The 13,087-nt window shown below is 50.2% G+C and overlaps 1 protein-coding gene across 2 annotated transcripts in view; it reads right to left on the bottom strand.

Annotated features, from left to right (window-relative positions):
- Window positions 1–13,087, bottom strand: part of TOM1L1 (target of myb1 like 1 membrane trafficking protein) — a 1,067,055-nt gene that overhangs the window by 72,728 nt on the left and 981,240 nt on the right. The gene's annotated exons all lie outside the window — the stretch shown is intronic.

Here is a 13,087-nt window from a genome sequence, read left to right as displayed (position 1 = left end):
GCCCATGGGAGGGGGAAGGCAGCCCGAACCCAGCTTGTGGCCACATTTTTCACCTAAAGTCCCACCCCTGCGTAGTGCACACAGGCCTGGCACATACCAGGTGACAATCGATGATAACAAAGAGACAGTCAACTGTCACAACCTTAACACCCTGAAAATGTTGCCATGGAAGTGCTACATTGGCCCTCATTACGACCCTGGCGGTAAGCGAAAAACGATGGCGGTAAATGATTACCGGCATCGTTTTCCGCCAGGTCCGATTATGACCCGTGACCGTTAACTACGATGCCATTAGCGGCATCGTAGTTAACGCTGCCGCTAACTGCAACAAGTTTGCGCGCACGTGACCCGCCGTAAATACCTGCATGGCGCAAAGCTGCGCGGATCACGACCCAAGCGGACATGCACCTAACGCCATCACTAAGCCTGTTAAGTACCTTACCACCATGTTGCTAATTACGCCATCGCGAACCAACCATAAATGGCCATGTGCAGTGAATCCAGCTGCCACAGGTGCACAGAATCAGCACAGGTGGAGGCAATACAGACTCAGGAAGTACAAAAAGAGCACACCCCACCCCTTCCCACACCCAGTCACACTCCACAATGATACAAATAGGACTAGCAATGATGGGGCTGGAGGACCTGATAGCAATGCAAGTGCTACAACAACAACAACAACAACAACAACAACAGGCTGCACAGAGGAGACGCAGGAGGAGAAGGAGGGCAAGGCAGGGCCAGCAAGCCCCACCAGCACAGCCAGTGGCACCACGCAGGCAGCCCACAATCCCACGAATCAGAGCCAGTCCATTCAACCTCACCGCTGAGCAGATCCACACCCTGTACTGTTTGGACCGGGACACCATCACCGCCATCGTAGACATGACACACAACGACATCGTCAGCATGATAGAAACACCAACCGCCATCCCACCCCTACTGAAGGTAGTGTCTGTACTCCACTTCCTGGCCACAGGCACCTGCCAGCACACAGTGGGGCACTTGCATGGCATTTCACAACCATTATTCTCTCGTACACTGATCCAAGTGCTCAATGCCCTCCTCAAGCACACAGACGACCACATCTCATTACCACGGACTGCCCAGGAGATTGCAAACAACAAAGTGGGTTTCCATGCACTAGCCGGCATACCTGGTTGCATTGGTGCCATCGACTGCACCCATGTGGAATTGGTGGTCCCACATGCCATGGAGGCACCGTACCGCAACCGTAAACTATTTCACTCAATCAACGTGCAAATGGTCTGTGACTCGAACAGGATCTTCACACATTGTTGTACCCGATTCCCCGGAGCAACCCATGATTCAAGGGTCCTGAGGAACTCAACAATAGCACGCCACATGGAGCGACATGCAGGCCCAAGATCCTGGCTACTCGGTGAGTCTAATGTCATGACCATGGAATTGCGAAGTGGGTAGGTGAACAACGTACCAATGCATACTCCACCTGGCTGTGAGTAGCAAAGACAACGGAGCCAGATCATACCCTAATGCATCACAAACCTCAGCTGACACCAGTAAACCTAAGGCCTGATGTATGCAGCCCTGCCATGTGAATGAAGGTGTGTCCCAACCATAACACAACCATCTGCAAGTGCATTGAACCAATTCAGACCACAATGACTTCAACAAAATGCACCTACATGCACGTCACCAAACACCATCAACTGAAAGGCCTGTCCCCCATAACTGCGCACGAAGGAGGCACATGACCCCCCTGCATACATTGGTTGATGGCATGCACAACAGTCCATATGAGCCATGAGCATATTCCTGTCGCATAGAGTGAATCAATTAGTGCATGTCAAAGTGGTCCGAAGTAACAGTTGGATGCAAGCCATGGAGGCACTCAAGTTTTGAGTTTGACGTCATGACTGACACATACATTCTCGCCCACATACAGGCAATGCAGGCTATCCCCTGAAGAGGTGGCTACTTACACCAGTCCGGAACCCACAGAACCAGCACGAGGAGGACTTCAACCGTGCACATACACGTACCCATGTGGTGATTGAGCAGGCATTTGGCCTATTGAAGGCACGGTTTCGCTGCCTCAGCAGGTCTGATGGGGCACTCCTGTTCCGCCATGAGAAGGTGGCAAAGATCGTCATGTTATGTGTCATGCCACACAATATGTGCGTCAGACGAAATATGGCCCTGCTCCCTGACATTGAACTGCAACCACCTGACGATGAGGATGAGGAGGGTGTGGATGGGGCAGCACCTCATGGAGGCCGCGATGCACAGGAGGAGCGTGAAATGCGTCAAAATATCATTGACCAATGCTTCTAGCACACACGGCTGGTGTGTGTAACATGGAGACGGCACTAGGGGCACTGTGTGTGTCTGGGACATGCACACTGTGGACTGTACACCAATAAAGCACACATACGAAATGAGCAATGTCCACATATTTGATTTGTGCAAAAGGAAAAAGTGTATTATGAATGTGAATAGGTTTGACACACCCAATCCCCCCTCCCGCCTCCTCCCTGAACTCCCCAACACACCCAATTCCCCCTCCCCCCTGAACTCCCCAACACACCCAATCCCCCCTCCCCCCTGAACTCCCTGCGAAGGTGTGACGGTGCTCGTGATGAAGTGGGTAATGTTCCATTTGTCCACTGGCCGGCCACTATTGGCAGCCCCCTCTCCCGGCCCCTGGGCCCCCCCCTGCCTGTATTCCGCAGGTTCCTGGCTGACCTGCGGACAGGGCTGGTTGCGGCAGAACTTGCAGCGGAGGAGGTACTGGGCTGCTCGGTATGCCGCGTGTCCCTTATTGTCTGTACAAGCTCACCGAGCACATTCCGCACCGCGGCTAGTTCCGCACATATGTCTTTGCTTGTGGATTGGATGGCTGCCTTGACAGTCTCAGCACATCTTTCCATGTGTGCACTGGCACCTCCACAATCAGCCACATGCTGCGTGAGTAGTGAGGACAGTTGTTGTTGCCTCGTCATTATTTGGTCCAGCGACTGTTGGAAATCTGGGGCATTGGATGTTGCAATTGCCGGGGTAATTGGGCTACTCCCCACCGCCCCTCCTCCCACTGGGCTGGGAGTGGCTGGTCATGACTCTTCAGGGGATAGCCCCTGTGTGCCGTCTCCGTGCAGGCTACTTAGGGACAGGTGGGGGGAATGAAGGTGGGCAGTGGGGGGACCTTCTGTGTCATCCTCCTCATTCCCCACATCGCTGTCAGAGCAGGCTGCGATGGCAGCAGTCTCCCCAATTGTACTGCTCCCCGCAGACACATTCCCCTCAGTGGGCAGCAGTTGTTGTGTGTCTCCTGTGGGTGGTGCCATGCTGCTTGCCTCCGGGATCATTGCTGCCCTGGGCTGTTTTGCGACAGGCAATTTTGGCTGCTGTGGTTGGTCTTTGGGTCCAGCAGAGGTGGAGGGTTGGTGGGCTCTTGCCTCTGGCCTGGCCTTCTTGGCAGGTGTGGTGCCACTCTCGTCCCTGCCGGTGTCCGATTGGGAGCCTGTGGTGGAGCAGAGGAGGGAAAGTGTTATTGATGGGTCAGCGGACATTGAGCAGGCATTGTGATGACTGCCATGAATTTGATGGATAGATGGTGCACTTTGTGGGCTGTGACATACAGGTTGTCTCCCTTTTAGGTGGGTTGAACATGCAGGAATGTGGGTACCTGCTGTGGAGTGTGCATGCTGCATGTGTGCAGGGTGTAGGTCTTCTGCTGATGCGTTGCATTAACCCTATAGGGCAACATTGTGATGCACATGTAAGTGGAATTCAGGGGGTTTCGCATGGCTAAATTAGAGGCACCTACCTGTGTCTCCTGATGTCGGGGCTCCTCTCTCCATTCCACCGACCCCCTCGATGCTCTCCATGCCGATCGTCGAGGCACATATCTCCTCCCATGGCTGCATCCTAATTGCGGAGTCTGCTCCTCCGCCAGTTGCCATGGCCATGTTGCGGTTGGCCGACAGTATGCTCCTTACTCGGAGCCGGAGGTCATCCCACCTTTTGCGGCACTGTTTTGAGGTGCGTGCGGTGGTTCCTACAGCGCTGACCCATTGTGCTATGAGCCTTTTTGCGGGCTATGGCTGGTCTTGTCATTTCTGCGGAGAGGACTATATCCGCCTTTTCCTGTAGCGTTTCAGCCAACATTGTTAGTTCCTCCCTGCTGAAGCGGTCCTGCCGCTGCCGATCGCAGGCTTTTTTAACAACTTTTGGCATTGTGGGGATGCGTGGATGTGGCTGTAGCTTTCTGCAAGGTCTCGGGGTCAGATGTGCAGTGGTAGTGGAGGATTACAATGGATTGTGTTTTTAAAGATGGCCGCCGTGCTCTTTCCCGTTCTGCCGCGATTACGCTACTTCCGGTTCCGCTTACTGGCGGTCACCGCTAATTACAGTGACCGCTAATTACGGTGACCGCTAATTACGGTCAGTGCTAAGATCGGTGGCCGGGATGGCGGTAGTGCACCTTACGCGGCATGCGATGCCGGTAGGTGCCGTTTTGGGGGCATTTATGCCATGGCGCTGTTTACATTACCGCCATGGTGCAATGCATGTGCCCGATGGGTCGTAATGCGCCTCTTTTTACGGCTTCGACCCAGCACGGAAACGTTAATTACGCCATGTCGGTAATGTACGTAACTTACCGCCAGGGTCGTAATGAGGGCCATTGTGTGCATACCTAGCTACTTAAACATAACCAATCCCGTGTGACCAAAAGGAACACATGCAAGGTGTCAATCACACCCCCCCCCGCAAAACAGGCCATGACAATCCCTGTTATGTCACCCAAACCCTCCCAACCACCATCACCCTTGTCTGCCACACAATGACATGGCATGCAATAGCAAAAGGCCAACACATGACCAATAAGATACAAAGTGACATGTGATAAATGGAAAGTGGCCCGACACAATGATGCCTGGCATGAAATCAGATGAAATGACTGACCAACAACCTCCCACATATACCAAGTCATTCACAAATGCTGTCCACCAGTCGTAGCATGAACACAACACTGAATGCCTGTTCCCATGAACCTGTGTGCTGTGTGTGTCTCCTGCAACACACTGCTCAGCACACAGCACAGTGAGCAGCAATTGTGTTGGGGGATACACCTTGAGCATCACATGAAAAGGACAAACAAAATAAATAACCAATTGACGCATGTACAGGATCCCCAAATGGTATAGATCATGTGCTGCAGGGACACAGCGTGCCTGAGAAGGCAATCTGGGTGCACCTGTGGCCATGGAAGGATGGTTGTACGTGTGGTGGAGCATTGTGCAACTGTGTGTGTCAGTGGGAAAATACACTCAATATATGCATGTGAAATCAAGTGAACATTGCCCATGTGTACACCGCAGCATGTCAAACCGCACCAATACCCTGTCACCCGAAAAGTAAACACATCACAGGAACAGGCATTGACCAGCAGAACACATCATGTACATAGTACCCCACAATTACGATGTCAGAGTGCCCAAACACTGTAGCCCAAGCCAACTGTCCAACAACAAAAGGCCCTCCCTCATTTACACATCACCATGACTTTCTGAACAACTGTGTCTGGGGTATGTTGCCTTCTTCCTTCAAGTCTACCTGGCTACAGGATCACCCCACCCCTTGGTCTCCATGTTCCAGCTTGCGTGTAAATAGGGTCCAGCCCCTTCAGAGGCCACCTTGACTGGTAAAAATACCAAATCGCACAGAACTCCAGGGAGCCAAACCCCTAAACCAGGGAAAAAGCCTGAAGGCACCAAAAAACCCTGGAAGAGTCTCCAGTAGATGACTTGAAGTAGCAGAAAATGTCCAAGCACATGTCCAAGCAGAATGATAGAACAACCAAGGCAGCACAGTTCAACAATAGTTCAACAGGATGGGTACCATTTTCTGAACATAATATACAATGAGGATGCAACAACTGATGGGTAGTGTCACAGCTCCGGTGTCCAGGTGCAGGAGTGGCGCAGGAGTAGCACGAACCAACCGCCCCCTCGTGGTCTGGGTGCCTGCAAGGTCAAACTTACACAGGCCTCCGAGGCCCCGGCGGGGAAGGAGGGTCAGGGATCTGTTGTTTGTACAGGCTATGGTATTCAGGGTAACTGGAAAGAGGGGCAGGAGAGGGGAGTTGGATTGGCAAGGGAAAGTAGGCAAACTACAAAATACAACTATTGCCAATAACACATACTCAATCAGAGAAACCATGTTCATCATGCACATTGTAACTAATGAGTCAAATTCAAGCCAAAGAGAGACTTATCCCCTGGGTGAGTGCTGGCCTCCTGCCTGCGCACTCTCCGGTCTGGTAACAGGAGCAGTTCAATGCTGCAAAGAGAGTTACTAATCTGTGCGTGTTCAAAACACACACACACAACACCATTCATGCCCCAAAGTAAGTGACTTCTCCACAAACAAACACTCTTGTCTGCTGCTTTGTACGTATACATTAGCTTGCCCCTGTGATGGTTCATACACTGCCAATGCAGTAAGGCAGGTGCACGTGGGCGTGCGGGAAATGGAAGACCAATGCGTCAAGAATCACACATGATACAATGGTCCGTGGGTGAGCTGCTAGACGCGTATAGCGAAGTGCGACTTCAGTACAAGTCGTGTGCTGGCAGCCGCGGATTTCAATAGGTAGTGCACGTGGCAATTTCCACATGCAAATGATATGCACTGCACACGAGTCTGTGCCTCGCTGGGTGTCCCTGTGCGCTGTATCAGTTTCTGGCTAGGAACGCTACTGCGCTAATAACTCAGCAATGGAGCAGGGGGGACTCGAGGTTATGTTCGACGGCCCCTGCATGTGCCCCTGACAACTTGTAAAACTACTTGGCATTTGTCCCTCAACAAATCTTAGCTGTACTGTGCGCTTCTACAACAATGCCTGGCCAAGCTCCCCAGCACTGGCGTTACTTAGCATGCATGTGCAAGTGGCCTGGTGGAAGGTTGGCTGCGGTGTGGCCCCTTGTGCTGCTCACCTTGCTTGGAGCTCCTGGAAACACATCTGCTTCTGTCGGATGTCTGAGCACAAGCCCTGTGCTTCTGCTTGTGCACACATGCACACATCTGCACCACCGAACGTGGCCAGGTCTCAGTAGTACTTGGCCCTGTGTCTGCTGGCAAAGGTTGTCTGGAGGCTCATTTTCCTGCAGAAAGGTCATAAAAGATATTAATAAGCAGACCCTCCAGCTTATAGTGATTTTGCGATCCCGCAAAATGCCGCAAAAACGGCAGTTTTGTGCAAAATGCTGCAAAAACAGCAGTTTTGTGCAAAAACAGCATCTTTAAAAAAAAAAATGTTTTTTAAAATCAATCTGCAAAAATTACTGTTTTAAAAAAAATAATACTCAGGGTGCCAGGTTCTCAACTTTTTTATACAAGAAATGAAATGCGCTAACACATCTCATCACTTGCGCCCCAAAAAAGTGCAGCCCAATCCACAAGGGACACATGAATGGGCACAGTTTATATGTGCGCCCATTCAGATGGCCTTTTTCACCTACTTGATCAAATAAAGTGGCGTTTCTGTCAATTTAAAAGCGCATCCCTCATTTCCAAGCAAGATGCACTTTTAAATCTGCAGAAATTGTAGGCAAACTACATGCACCGGATGTGGGGCTGCCACTGCATGACAGGGTCTTTCCTGACCCAGTCATGCATTTCTTTTAAGGTATGAACCGCTGCTGTGTCGCTTGCATTTCTGTTCCTCAAAAAGGAAAAAAATGCATTTGTTGGGTCGCATTTTACAGCGGCAGGCACCTGGAGGGCCTGTCCCTGTGAAAGGCGCTGGGAGCTTGCAGAACACTGTCGGGAGAGCGATTCTATTCAAAGTACTGCCCATTTTGATGACAAAAATCTATCAAATGTTACAATTTTACCTATTTCGTCCAGTACTATTCAATCGATTTTTATAAATACTGAACATGTGTTGCGGAAGTGTCATCCGCTCCCCATGGTCAGTATTTTTGGTCTAGGGTGGTTGCAGAAGTGTTTTCCCCTTTTTCCTCAAAATTGGAGGCAGGGACAGAATAAAAAGAAAATAATGAAAAAGGGACCCTGTGGAGTTGGATACGACCCGTGTTAGAGGGACGGATCTGGCACTGCAGGGTTGCAGGCGAAGCGTTAAGTAGGGGGGGGTGAGGTGGGGTGGTGGTTAAAGGTACATTTTGGGTTGTTTGGCTGAAGTGCAAATCAATTCTCAGCGAAACTGACTACGGTCAATTTCGCCGCAAATAATTACACTTCGGTCAAACAACCCAGAACACCATTCAAGGCAGCTGGCCAGCCCACAATTTGCGCTACAGCTCAAGCCTGTGGAAATGCGCCGGTCACCTTTGAGAATAAGGTGACCTGTTCATTTCCAAAAATGCGTTGTCTAAAAATAGCATATCCTCCGTTCTTTTTTTTAAATGCCCCATTATTTGAGGAACTGGGTCAAAATCTACATTTAAAAAAAATAAAAAAGGCTAACACTATAAGAGAGAGGGAGAGTGATGGGTGAGATGTGAAGTGATAGGCAAGAAAGCAGAGGGAGAGCAGTGGGTCAGAGGAGGAAGCGCTGCACAAGAGAGCAGAGGAAGAAGTGATGCGGTGGGCCAGAAATTTGAGAGCGAGCTGAGGTACAGAAAGTAGAGGGAGCGTGTGGTCAGTGAGCCAGAAAGTAGAGACGAAGCGGTTGGCCAGAAAGAGGCAGTGAGCTGCAGATTGGGAAAAAGGATGAGGGAAGAGTGCGATAGAATGGGAGAAAGGATGCAAGATGCAGAAGCAGCACAAACAAATGAAGGACTGCATATTACAGGAGGAATTGTAGAGTGTAAGGTGTGAGTTGGGAGTATGATTTGGAGTGTGGCAGGGGCTGGACAGTGCAAATTGTGACTTGACAGTGTGACATAGCATGTGCGTATTTGTATGACAGAGTGAGAGATTAAGGAATGTAAGTTGTGATGGAGAGTTGGTGAGATGTGTGTTGTTGAGAGAGGTGTGTGGGTGTTTGGGGGATTGGGGAACATTGAAGGGGAATATTTTCAGCATTACAATTGATAATGATCAAGTTAGTTAATACTATTAAATAGGCATGAACAATAAACCAGACATGTAGCCAAATCAAACACTGTTCTGCCAAGCCAGAGACAGCGGGGACTCTTCCTATTAAATTAATACAAAATATACATAATAATGATACCCTGGCTCTCTTGTAGCCTTGCACTCTGCCTATTTCCTGCAATATGGCAATCTTACACCCTCCAGTTAATACAAAATATCCCGTAAAAATGCCGCAATAAAGGTTTGTGCCGCAAAATTTGCCATTTCATGCTGCAAAATTTGCCATTTCATGCTGCAAAATCCTGGAAGGACTGAATAAGGCTGGACAGTGCCCTGTGTGTGTGTCTTCATGCTGTTTGTCAATGGGCCATGTTAGAGACCTACATCCTAACTCTTCCCACCATAAGTGTGAATTTTACAGGCAAAGGGTGCAGGCTACTGTCTACAGCATGAAGTGCATCAAACACATATACAGGCAAGAAAAGAACATAAATCACAATCCACATCAATTAATGGAGATATCAATCATGTACTCACCCAAATTGATTACAGACATGGCGTGGATAAAACCCACTCAATCCCCACTAGGGGTGTTAACACAAGTAGTACAGCAGACAGGCCACAGATATGACGAAAGTCCAAAGCCCTTGTGTAAATGGCTGTTACACCGAACCATCCTTGCGAGCCCATGGATAAGGGAAGCAGGAGTGGCCTATGTGAGTCAGGACCCCAACCTGCAAATACATACACGAGACAAGCCTGAAGGGCCCAGGTGGAACAGACAGTGGATGCTTTTGCAAGCCACAAAGCACCACACCATCACATAAATGCACAATAGTCAAGCAATTTTAAACTATATTAACTAATTAAACTAACTATAAAAAAAACCTATATTACCTAATTAAACTAACTATCAAAAACCATATTAACTAACTAAACTAACAAGAAAAATCCAAAATGGGCACATACGACCCAGGGGAGGGGAAGGCACCCAGGAGGGGGGAGGTACAGGGTGCACCTCAACAGCCACATGCGATGATGTTGAGACAAAATAAAAACCCTCCATGGGCTCAACGCCTGCACAGCCGACCTGTGTGGGAGATATCTCGTCGTCCGAGTCACCCTCTGGCTGAAAAGGTTAACGTGGCACAGTACCCTGATCACACCTTGGCGCAGCTTGCACCTCGTCGGCAGCAAGTCTGCAGGACGGGTGAGCCTGGTTCTGTGCGGCGATGACACGTAGGTCAGCATGTACAACCTTGCATGCTTCCTCTTGCAAGATAACACGTGTAACACAGAGTTCCTCCTGCATGGAATGGCTGGACAACTGGTACACCTCCCGGCAAGCACGTAGCTCAGCCGAGATGGTATTCTCTAGCTGCTCCAACCTCTCCTCTGACCGCCTCCTCTGGGACATCATGAGCACAGCCAGAGTAGATTTGAGGGATTCATAGTCAACCCTCATGGCCTCCATGTGTGCCTCTGCGTGAGCAGCAATTGCTTGACGCATAGACACCATTTCAGCTGGGCGTGCCCTGTCTGAGGCCGCCATGCCCAGCCTGAGCGAGCGGGCCGTGGACTGTGCCGCCCGCTCCTGTAGTTCCACCTGCCTAGCAGGGGGGAGCACGTATTGGGCCACACGTTCCATGCTCTCAGCAATGTTATCAATTGCTGTCCCCTGGTGTTCTGAATTGGCAACCATGGCTTGCTCCCACTCAGTATACCCCAGGAGCGCGTGGCCACTGCGTTGCTGGGCTTGACACCTGCGGGGTCCAAGGAGCCGACGTCCTTGTTGGGTTGGCACTGCCCGCGGCTGCAGGACTACATTCCTCCGTCGACGTGATGCCCCAGGCACATCAGCAACTGGTGTGGAGGGTGACCCTGCGTCCCGATCCACCATAGGCAGAAGTCCCACCACCATCTGGCCCCTCAGTGCAGGTGTCGTGGACAGAGGAGCATCCACATTAGAATCACTCACCACTGACAAATGGACCCGATGCACATCCAACTCGACATTGTCGGCAGAGTGATCCTCCGGGCTAGACTCATTGCCATCCCTAGACACAATGGTCTGGAACACAAGTGGGTTCTCATGGTCTAACACCCCACGACCCCCACTTGTGCTGGGTTGCTGGTATGATAGCAACCCTGTGCCTGGCATGACAACACCATCCTCTGTCTTCATTGCGTCATCACCTGAAAAGTGGAAAAAAATAACATTAGTACACATGTCAGAAGCACATAACACACACACACATAGACATCACATAGACAGCCAACACATGAAGCAAACATGTCACACACAAATGAGAACCTGGCATTCATCCAGTGGCCTTGATATGCAAACACATCCCAAAAGCAGAAATGGATGTGTCCAAATAGCAAAGCTTACACAAGTACAAAATGTAGTATGTGAACTCCATCAGACACCACCTCTGTCAGGCACATGTCACAGGCAGAAAATTCAGTTGGCAACTAAGAGATGGAACACACCATAAGCATTTCGGAACTGCAAATTGGCCACTGCTGCAAGTGCATCCGAACACACTATGACACAGGTAACATGCATGTAGACATGCATCACTAATGCATCATCACCAATATAGCTCCATCCATCTGCAGCTCGGCCCATACCGGGTGGCATGGGCCATGTAGATATAGTGAATTTTCCAAGCAAAGTAAGGGCCTGCAACCAGGCATGAGGGACCATAACACCCAGTACCGTCCGAGCTGCAGGACATGAGGCCTCCACAACACCCCTCAGGGCCTGATTGAGCACATTGGGCTATGAATGTGCCCTATTACATAATTCCTTGTGGAAATCTCCACGCCCAGGAACCACCATAGTAGCTAAGTGGGCTTGGGCACACACATACTGCACAACAGTGAACCTTCTGGATCATGCCAGTTCCACATAACGTGCGCAATGCAGAAATCTCACCAGCATCAACGTCAATCAACTATATTTTAGTCAGTCAACAAACAAGCTGCGGAAGACACATGTGCTCCACAGTCATTACAACCCGATTGGCAGGCTGCATTCAATCTGCGCCCTATGTCAGTTGGTATAGGCCACAGATTGACCAATCAATTCATCTCACTAGGGAGTTCCAGTACTGAGTATATGTGACAAAGGATGTGCCTGTGCCCGTCGCATTCATGACAGAGAAGGGATGAAAAACTGGCCATACATGCCAGGTCACTTTGACATTGCACCAGTGAGTAGGCATGTGAACACGGCTCAGAAGTGGGTTGATGCAGTGCAGAACATGTGTATGTTACCCACTATCTACATGAACAAGTACATTATGATGTCCATCAATAAACGTGAAGGCAGTGCAAGGGCAAGTTCAGGCATCACGTGCAATGTGCATGCAATGGGTTGCATAGCTACAAGCAAACCCCCCACGCCCCCTAAGTGAAAATGCAGGGAGCCATTGCATGTCAGCAAAAGGGTGACCAGAGACCTGTGTATTGGCAGACAGTGTTGACTAGCGTCAAATGCATCACCTGAGTCAACTGACAACACAACAGATGATGATGGGACAGTAAGCAGGACACATGATGAACCCTCAGTAGTACACCCATGTGTGCAGAAGCCACTACACCAGTTGAACAGAGTCAGTGGACCTGAAACAGGGGGAGGCCTGTGCCCCACACAGACTGTGACACCCTAAACCTGTGTGTGATGCTGGACTGAGCCAGAGTGGGCATGGAATGGATGATCAAATGCCATGAAATGTAGGTCATCCTGGACATGTACTACAAAGATCATCCTGTCAAGGACACATAGGGGCATGCATGGAATGCACATGGAGCATGAATGGGCGCTCATGTCCCTGCAGAGCATTCAGGGCCGTCACAAGGGGGGGAGTGGGGGCAAACTGCCCGGGCCTCGCCAGGCGTGGGCGGCTTTGCATTTTATTGAACATCACATCAATCTCCAATCCCAGTGACCGACAATTGTTTGTTTTTCTCTTTCACGCAGAACCTCTGGGCTGGCTGGTGGCCGACCCGTAAAACAGTCAGAGTGAGTGCACTG

Source organism: Ambystoma mexicanum, chromosome 3q, assembly GCF_040938575.1.
Source record: "Ambystoma mexicanum isolate Mex_15411 chromosome 3q, UKY_AmexF1_1, whole genome shotgun sequence".
NCBI lineage: Eukaryota > Metazoa > Chordata > Amphibia > Caudata > Ambystomatidae > Ambystoma > Ambystoma mexicanum.
This window is presented reverse-complemented; position numbering and strand designations above follow the sequence as displayed.